This window comes from Aegilops tauschii, chromosome 5 (assembly GCF_002575655.3).
Source record: "Aegilops tauschii subsp. strangulata cultivar AL8/78 chromosome 5, Aet v6.0, whole genome shotgun sequence".
Lineage (NCBI taxonomy): Eukaryota > Viridiplantae > Streptophyta > Magnoliopsida > Poales > Poaceae > Aegilops > Aegilops tauschii.
This window is the reverse complement of record NC_053039.3, coordinates 91,882,847-91,892,656: the sequence shown is the minus strand read 5'-3', so window position 1 is coordinate 91,892,656 and position 9,810 is coordinate 91,882,847.

Sequence of the window (9,810 nt, the reverse complement as noted above, 5' to 3'; positions counted from 1 at the left end):
TGATCTCATCGTCCAATTTGTACTTGTCCTTTGCTCTCCTGCGCTTGTATCATGCATGCTTGCATGTGGGACATGCACGAAAATCTTTGTACTCACCACGGTACAATATACAATCATTCACACAAGCGTGTATCTTCTGTACTTCAAGTTCCAATGGAAAAACAATTTTCTTTGCTTCATTCGTGCTTCTGGGGAGCACATTATCTTCCCGAAGAATATCTTTGAAAATACCTAAGATCTCTGTGAAGCCCTTGTTTGATAGACCGTTTGCTGCTTTAAATCTGAGAAGCGCCAGGGTGGCACTCAACCTGGAATATTTCTTTTTGCAACTTGGATACAGTTCTTTCTTGGAGTCCGCATCAATGGTTGGCAGATCCTTGTACCCAATCATATCCTTTTCTGGGCCCTCAAAATCTGCAATCATAGCAGCAAAATCCGGCATATCAAGATCGTGGTCATCTGCGTCGACGTCTTGGTTTTCCAGTGGGCGTTTCGTCTTTCCGGTGTTCCATTGGTAGCTTGATGCCTCTGCCCCGATGTCAGATTCAACATCCATTTGACACTGATCGGGGTTTGGCATCTCGCTGCCCTGGGTATCTTCATCCATGACCTCCTCTTCACCGTGTCTGGTCCAACGTGTATATCCATCCATGAATCCCCTAGAGAGTAAGTGCATCTGGACATCTGCAACTTCATGTGACTCTGTATTAGCACAATCAGTACATGGACACAGGATGTAATCCGCATCACCAATTCTCCTCTTTGTACTTTCAGCCAAATTCATGAACTCTGTCACGCCACTGATAAAATCTGCGGTTTTTCGATTCTTCATCCATCGAGATCGTTCCATCTACAGCAGACGAATGGCAATTAAAAACAAAACAGCAACATTAATACACGGATTAACTGCTGCCCAGAGATGCATGCATAAATCACAAGGTTTTATTTTAATAATTACTGAGGGTGCTCCATGTTGTTATCCAGACGTGCAATGACAAAAATTAATGGCTAGTCAATTTACACGCAGAGTACTAGCACAACACTACACTTAGGAATTGAATACCTTAATTAAGCCACTCACGAAAAGAATACCTTAATTAATTAGCCACGCGGCGACCTCCACCCAGCAGGCAGAGAAGCGCGATGCGGCAGCACGCCGAGACAGCAGGGTCGAGGAGCAAAGCTTAGTGCGGCTGCCGCCTGAAGTTCGACCTCCACTATCCCGCCATCGACCGCGATGAATGTGCTCGAATCACGCCACCGCCGACCTCGATGGTTGAGCTCCTCCCATCTCCCGCCACAGACCGAGGATTGACCTCCTATGACGCCGCCACCACCCACCGACCGAGGATTGACCTCTTCTCCGGTAGCCGCTGCCTAGGCCGCCGCCGCCATCTCTATATGCAGAGCGGCTATTTTTTTTACGGATATCCGTGGAGCGGCTGTTTACACGGTATCTCACCATAACTCAATTATATGGACAGGGTAGTACATCACATACGGTTATGTAACGGCAACCATGTCTAACCTACGTTGTCTTCTCACACAGTTTCGTGCGGAAATCGTGTGTGACGTTGTAATACCCAACACAAACGACATGTACAAACAGTGTGTCGTATACAACATATATATAGTGCCATTAGTAGTTCCCGACCGTTGGCTTATCTCCACAGTTTCCCCATTTTCCCCAAATCCCTACATAGCCTCCAAATTCCCTCGCGTGGCGCTGACATTAGGGGAATGCGGACGAGTGGTGCTGATGGTTTCGGTGCGGCTACTCCTGCTCGTATCGCCGCCACGACGGCGAGCACTTGCCTAAGGTCATCAGAAGGCAGGTGTACTACGGATCCGAATCGTCCTGTCAGGTTCCAATCTATCCCGATCTTTTTTAGCATGTCCAAAGTATGGCTCCTTGCTGAATCTGTCCTGAATGACCCCCCCCCCCCCAGGAAAGCGATCTGCCACCGGATCCGGAGCTTGACTCCAGACTCCCGCAACATGAGTTCGACTTCGAGTTTTGCGCCACCGAGAAGTACCAAAAGCTGAGTTGTGTGCACGGGCACACTCCCGCTCGACGTGTATGCACGGAGGGAGTCGACATTGGCAGGCGGTTTCTCAGTTGCCCCTTAGAGGTTAGTGCTAATTAAGTTCATAATTTTACTTCAGTTAATGCCACCGCTCATCCAGAATACTATTTAACATTGGCAGGGATATGAGGCTTGTGCCTTTGTTAACTGGCTGGATGAAGAATGGCATGGCAGGGCTCGAAGTGTTATCACCAAGCTCGTAGAAGATAACGTAAAGCTGAAGAAGAAACTGGCTGATCTGGAATGTACAATCAGTACGATGAAGCAAGAAAGAATCAATCACAGGCAACAGATGAAAGCAAGAGACAAGAAGGAACTAGCATGTGTAGTTGTGGTTGTCGCATTAGCCATGTTCTATGCGCTGTTTGCAATGATGATTAGGGGTTTTGTTTGACAGTATTGCTAAAGCACATCTAGATGTGTTCTAAGTAATGCACATCTAGGTCCTATGCCATTGATGTTACGTGAAGATTCGTGCAGATATTTTTCTTTGCCTTTTTTCTTTTCCTTTCTAGTTTGATTATTACTGGCTTTATCAATAAGAAGAGCTCAATGTATTGCTTACCAACTGTCCTACTCCGTTCGTACCAGTACCGGTGCATAATCCCAAAACGCGTTCCTTGTTTTTGTCCTGAAAAAGGAAACTAGCCAAATAGCCAATAGGAGTCCTGCGCAACCCCGGGAATTTGGAGCGACTGGGTACAAATAATTACGGTTGATTATATCAGCGGTTAGATAATACGTCGACCCCCGCTTCAATCCCCGCTTCAATTGGCAGTTCCTCTTCTCTACATACCCCGCTTAAGTGTCCACCATCTTCATCGTCCCCGGCAGGCCGCGCTACACACTAGCACACACTCTGCAGCCATGTCGAGCGATAGCGAGGACGACAGTTCGGCCAGCAGTCTGGCGCCCGATGATAGGTCAACATCGGAATCATCCCGCTCGTCTTCCATGAGTCCGACGTCGAGCCTAGACCTCGATTATATCCGGTTCATGGAAGGGACGCCGCCTCTGGAGTCGTCAGACGACAACCAGACGGACGAGGAGCCGTCAGAGGACGAAGAAGAGGACGACGATGATGATGAGGAGGAATGGTCGAACAAGGAGGAGGACGACAACGATAGCAACGACGATGACGACGGCGGCGGTGATGAAAAGCCAACGTCAGCGGCAAGATGCGTCCTCGCCAAGACGATCTCGCGAGGCCATCCAACAAGAACAACAAGAAGAAGAAGGACTAAATTAAGCAGACTGTATATATCTTTGTTTATCCTGTCAATCTCATCGCAGACGGTTAGTAATATGTATTCGACAGAGATCTTCTACATTATCACCAATAGGTTGGTTTGTTGAACTGTGTGCCCTGACGAGCACACAATTCACAAAAAAAGACCGTATGGGCTGTCTATAATGATCGCACACAATTCTGATTATCGACCTGTTTGCCGGGTATCACACACATCTTGTTACGCCGAATCATTTGTGTTCACCCCACTCATCGCAAATGGTTCATCAGAGTGAACTGTATGCCGTATATCGCACACACCTTGATCTGGCTGCCCATTTCTGTTGTTCTGTCTCATCGCAAACAGTTTGTACAGATCAACTGTATGCCCCTCATCGCACACGCAACTATAATCTGAACCGTGTTTGATGTATCATTCATCGCAAACGTTTCCCATCATTTCTGACGGTTTTCATACAGCACCGTTTGTGATTATTGCATCACACACAGTTTCTCGAAGGGTCTCTGATCGTAGTGTCGTGTTAGCAGCATCCTGCAGTAGTGTGTGGACACGGTCTAGACACGGCAAAACTCCGATCCAGTTAGACTTTCCTGAAATCTGGCATAACACGCCAGGTCGGTACATTGAATGTACTTGCAAGCTCACAGGAAACATAACCATAATGACAAACAATATCATGACATTTAATCAAGTTAAATGCAAACAACATCGTCCTACTCATGAAGTGAAACCAAACTTGTGCATCGAGTCACTGGGACTCTCTTACCAACATGGTCGCCTCACGACCGGACCGTGCTCACGACGAAGCACAAACGGAACCATACTTGGTCCAGCTGGTTATCTCGTAACCAAACCGTGATCACTTCCAGATCATAAGTGATTCCACAACGGTCAGTCTCACTGACCTCATCAGGATCCAACCAGTGCAATGCAATTAAATTAGTGTGCAAGATTTATTATTAACAGTTGATCCATGGTGTGACTTACTTACGAACTGGGCCCTTATCCGCGGGCGTGGCTATCGATAGATTAATACACTCTGCAGAGGTAGCGCACTTTACCCACACCACGGAACCCATGGCCTCGCATTTCCATTCGGGTGGACCAACGGCGTTCCGACAGAACTCTCCCATTGCCATGACACTCTTACGGCCACTCCGACCAACTCTCCACAGGGCTTAGTCCTGGGTGACCCAGCCTACCAAAGGCAAAACTACCACCATCGTGGCAAATAAATAGTCCCAAACGGGGACACGGTACCATAACAACAACGGGTCCACAAGATTATGTCTGCTCACCGGGCTAGGGTAACGCATGCCCATAACCTTCCCTCGTTGGAGACACCAGCAAAAGGCATGACAACGGACGACTAAGGGCCTCCCCATAAAGGCAAATGTGGTTGCACTTGTCAGCCCGATTCAGTGGCACCATGACCCGATCAACTTTATGTTCAAGTTCAATTATCATCAGGTTTAACTTGAAATAAAATGCTCGAGTCAATATATGCCATGCTTATGGAATCATATAACATGCATCACATATCATAACAGATCAACTTCATTCAAAGTTCTACTTGCACAAACTTAACTCTCAACACTTCTGGTCCTTTCCTACTTGTTATTCATACTCATCATTTTAGTTGACATTAATCAAATAAAAATTATCTATGCATGTATAAACCAAAAATAATACCGATAATCATATCACCATAGTCATAACAAATTTGCTTAGATCATCTACTCAAGCTACCTCTCACTAGTTCCAGCATTCTCTTCTGTTAACTAAGCATTTTGATCATGACAAACTAAATAACACAAGCATTATTTAGTTTAATACTATATGCAATGAATAACATATATATTCAAGTACAAAATCATGAATATTGCAAAGACACCATGATAATGTTGTTGTGGCTTGCCTTAGTGCAGAGGAGCTTTACACTCCTCCTGGATGCCTTCTAGACAAGCTTCACCTTCTGAAATAATTCAAATGACAAAAAGAAAATATCAAGAACACTTTTGAAAATTACCAGAAATTCTAGGCAGCAAGGAAGAATCCCATCTAGGGTGTGCTGCTAGGATTTTCCAGTAAGAACATAATGCAAAAAGAATCAACTCATTTGGACTTGTAGAATAAGAGTTATAGATGGTCAAAGTTCTGGTCAAAATTTGAACTAAATTTGAAATAAAAAGAAAAACCAGGGGGTGACGTCGAACGCGTAAACCGCCTGGGCACCACCACTCATACCGCTTCGGCTGTGGCCTAAGTGGCTGACAGCGGGCCCCGCTGGTCAGGTCGGAGGGGGAGAGAGGGAAACAGAGCACGGCGAGGCTCCGCCGGAGCTCACGCCGCGAGGAGGGCTCCTTGGCCAGATCCAAAGGGATAGGAAGGGAGAGGAGATCGAGACGCACCTGCCCGTACCCGTAGCGTGGCTAGGGGTGGCCGGACGGGGTCGGAACAGAGCTCTCCAGCGGCGGCAGCGGGCGGGGCTCGTCGGAGTTGGCGATTCCGGCGAGGCAGGGCTGGTTCAGCAGCTCCAACGGCACTAGCTCGCACCAGTGAACCACCACGAACACGCCGGAGTGGTTGGTGGAGCTCGAGCGGCTCTGGAGAGGGAGGGTGCAGAGGACGGGGATCGCCTGCAAGCTCGGGACAGGGACGGCGGCCAGAGGCCTGCCCGGCTGGGCTGCGGCTTCCTACGGGGTCGTGGAGATGTGTTGAGTGTGTGAGTGGAGAGAAATGAGCTCGGGAGGGGGCTATATATAGGCGAGGCCGAGGCGGGGATCGAGAGCTCGCCGGAGCTCTCTGGAGCGTCGCCCGGCAACGAATGGCGTCAATGAGAGAGGGGGAAGACGCCGGAGATCACGCGGAGGCTGTAGAAGAGCGACGACGAGCACAGGAGCACGGTACATGACGAGCACAGGAGCGCGGTACGTGACGAGCACAGGGGCACGGGCGCACTGTTGCCTTGGCCGCGCCGTGCCCGTGCTTGCTGTGGCGAGCTCCGGCGTCGGTGAGCGCCAGGGTGCAGTTATGGAGGTTCAAACAAAGATGGTGGCACGGTTTGGCAAGGTGCGGCGGTCGGGGCAGCGAGCACGCGCGCAACAGAGGCGCTGGCGCCACGCAGAGCGTGTCGATCGCATGCCAAACACCTTGGACTCGCGTGGTCACCGCGCGAACTTTGGCATCAGGCTGAGCTAAGCTTAAACACCATGTCTAGCAGCTAGTCCTTAGTGGTTTTGGTTGTTTTGTAAAGTTGGCTGGGTCACAGGTGCACTATGGGAGTGGCTCTCTTCCTGGCAAGTTTTTGGACAGAAACTTGTGAGCTTTGCTGAGAAAAATCTAGTGAGAATTCAGGGTTGTGCTTTGGGGTTTAGTAATCTCTTAGGAGGGTAGTTAAGCTCAGAAAAGATCAGCCCCAAAATATCAAGCAAAAATATACTTGTTGTACAAACTGGTCATTTGGTCCAGAACAAAAATGATTTTCTGTAGCAAAAATATTACAAAACGTCATGCAATATTTTTGCTCAGGGAGGTGCCCTAGGGTTCAAAGAATAATTGGAAATTTTCTCAGATTTTTGTGGGCAAAGAAAAATGGGGTTGCTTTGGAGCACACTTCTCTGAAGTGATTTTCAGGGAAGAAAATGAATATTTTTCTTTTATGAAAAATATTCCATGGGCTTTGGTGAGAGTTTTTTAGAGAAGGAAAAGTGAGTTAGAGGTGGATGGGTCACTTGGGTGAAAATCAAAGGTAAGCCCAAGTGTTCAAGCCCATTTAAATTGATTCAAAACTCCAAATCCAAAGCAAATGCAAAAGAAAGTCCGGAAAAAGAGAGAAGGCAAAAACCAGGCTATCACATTCCCCCTCTGGCAGAGTGCCAAAAAAGTCCTCCTGATGGGATCTCGCAAGAACAGGAATTTACGGCGGCGGAAAAAGTATTTTGGTTGGCTCCATGTTGGTTTCCCGATTTTCGAGAATTTGTAGAGGCGGAGTTAGGTCAAACGGAGCCACGTGGGCCCCACCAGCCACCAGGGTGCACCTAGCCCCTGGGCGAGCCCTGGTGCCTCGTGGCCCATGCTTCATCTTCTAGCCCTCTCCCAAAGCTTCTAGTATCTCTTTTGTCCGGATAAAATCTCCAAAAAGTCTCGTGGTATTTGGACTTTGTTTGGTACTGATATTCTGAAAAACCAAAAACAGATAAAAACAGCAACTGGCACTGGGCACTAAGTTAATAGGTTAGTCCCAAAAAATGATATATTGTAAATGCATATAAAACATCCAAGATTGATACTATAAAGCATGGAACAATAAAAAATTATAGATACATTGGAGACGTATCAGGAACAACCGCTAATTTGTTTAGCATGGAAGATATTGAAAACTCTCGGTCGTGACGTTGACAGGAAAGGCATGCCTCTCAAAATTATATTTATCTTTGATTTAAGCTTCGAGTTCTGGCACCTCTGCAAATCCCTACTTCCCTCTACGAAGGGTCTATCCATTTACTTTTATTAGGATCTCCTTCCTACTGCACCCCCATTTATTTGGGAGGTAATATGCATGGCGGGAGGGGATCCTAGGAGGATCTTCCTCCCTTTGGTGCGTTGGTCGTAGGGGGAGGCAACCCCTCCAAGTCGGCCACCCCTGGCTGAAAGTGCAACTATCCCTGGGTGGTTTTGGTAATTCCTAACAACATATAGCTCATTGAACTAATGCTATTTCAAGATGATCATTTCAGAAAGTTCAGTGATTGGCATGGCATGGATTAGGAATGTGGACCCCTCAAAATGCTAAGGACACATATTGGCTCAAGCTCAAGACTCTACATTTTCATTTTAGTGATCCAAGATCACATTGAGTCCATAGGAAAAGCCAATACTATTAAAAGGGGATGAGGTGTTGCTTAATGGCTTGCTTGCTCAAAATGCTTAGTGATATGCTCCAAAGCCCTCAACCACTTTCTCATATCCACATATGTCCCAAACCGAAAGTCAAACTCAGCCCCACCGATTTGATCTATCCGGCTCCACCGAGTTCATTTGACATAGCCACTGCCAGAAACCCTAGTCACTTCGGTCTCACCGAGATGGGATTGCAAACTCTCTATTTCCCTTCGTAACATTTCGGTCCAACCGAGATGAGCGATCGGTCCCACAGAGTTCACAATGCAAACTCTCTGTTTCCCTTTCGTAATGTTTCGGTCTTACTGAAATGAGCGATTCGGTCCCACCGAGTTTGCCTGACCAACTCTCTGTGTGCCTATTACAGAAATCGGTCCTACCGAGTTTATGTGATCGGTCTCACCGAGATTACGTTATGCCCTAACCCTAATGAAATCGGTCCCACCGAGTTGACATGTCGGTCCCACCGAAAAGCCTAACATTCACATTTTGCACTAAATCGGTCTGACCGAGTTTTATGATTCGATCCCACCGAGTTTGGTAAATTGTGTGTAACGGTTAGATTTTGTGTGGAGGCTATATATACCCCTCCACCCACTCTTCATTTGTGGAGAGAGCCATCAGAACGTGCCTACACTTCCAGTATACATTTTCTGAGAGAGAACCACCTACTCATGTGTTGAGACCAAGATATTCCATTCCAACCACAAGAATCTTGATCTCTAGCCTTCCCCAAGTTGCTTTCCACTCAAATCATCTTTCCACCAAATCCAAAACCGTGAGAGAGAGTTGAGTGTTGGGGAGACTATCATTTGAAGCACAAGAGCAAGGAGTTCATCATCAACACACCATCTATTACCTTTTGGAGAGTGGTGTCTCCTAGATTGGTTAGGTGTCACTTGGGAGCCTCCGTCAAGATTGTGGAGTTGAACCAAGGAGTTTGTACGGGCAAGGAGATCGCCGACTTCATGAAGATCTACCCTAGTGAGGCAAGTCCTTCGTGGGAGATGGCCATGGTGGGATAGACAAGGTTGCTTCTTCATGGACCCTTCGTGGGTGGAGCCCTCCGTGGACTCGCGCAGCCGTTACCCTTCGTGGGTTGAAGTCTCCATCAACGTGGATGTACGATAGCACCACCTATCGGAACCACGGAAAAAATCTCCGCGTCTACATTGCGTTTGCTCCCTCCAAACTCCTCCCTTTACCTTCATGTGCAATGTTTTTCATTCTGCTGCTATACTCTTAGAATTGCATGTGTAGGTTGATTGCTTGACTTGTGCTAAGTTGCTAAAATCTGCCAAGACTTAAAATTCGGAAAAGGATAGATTTTTATTTGGTCAAGTAGTCTAATCACCCCCCCCCCCTTCTAGACATACTTTCTATCCTACAAGTGGTATCAGAGCTTTGGTTTCCATTTGCCTTGATTTCCATAGCTTTTGGTGATCATAGCCTTGGTTTCACACCCTAGGAGAGTATGGCGTCTAGCGAGGGAAATTACCACTGTAGAGGTCCTTACTTTGATGGTACTAATTTTGCTAGTTGGAAGGATAAGATGAAAATGCATATTCTTG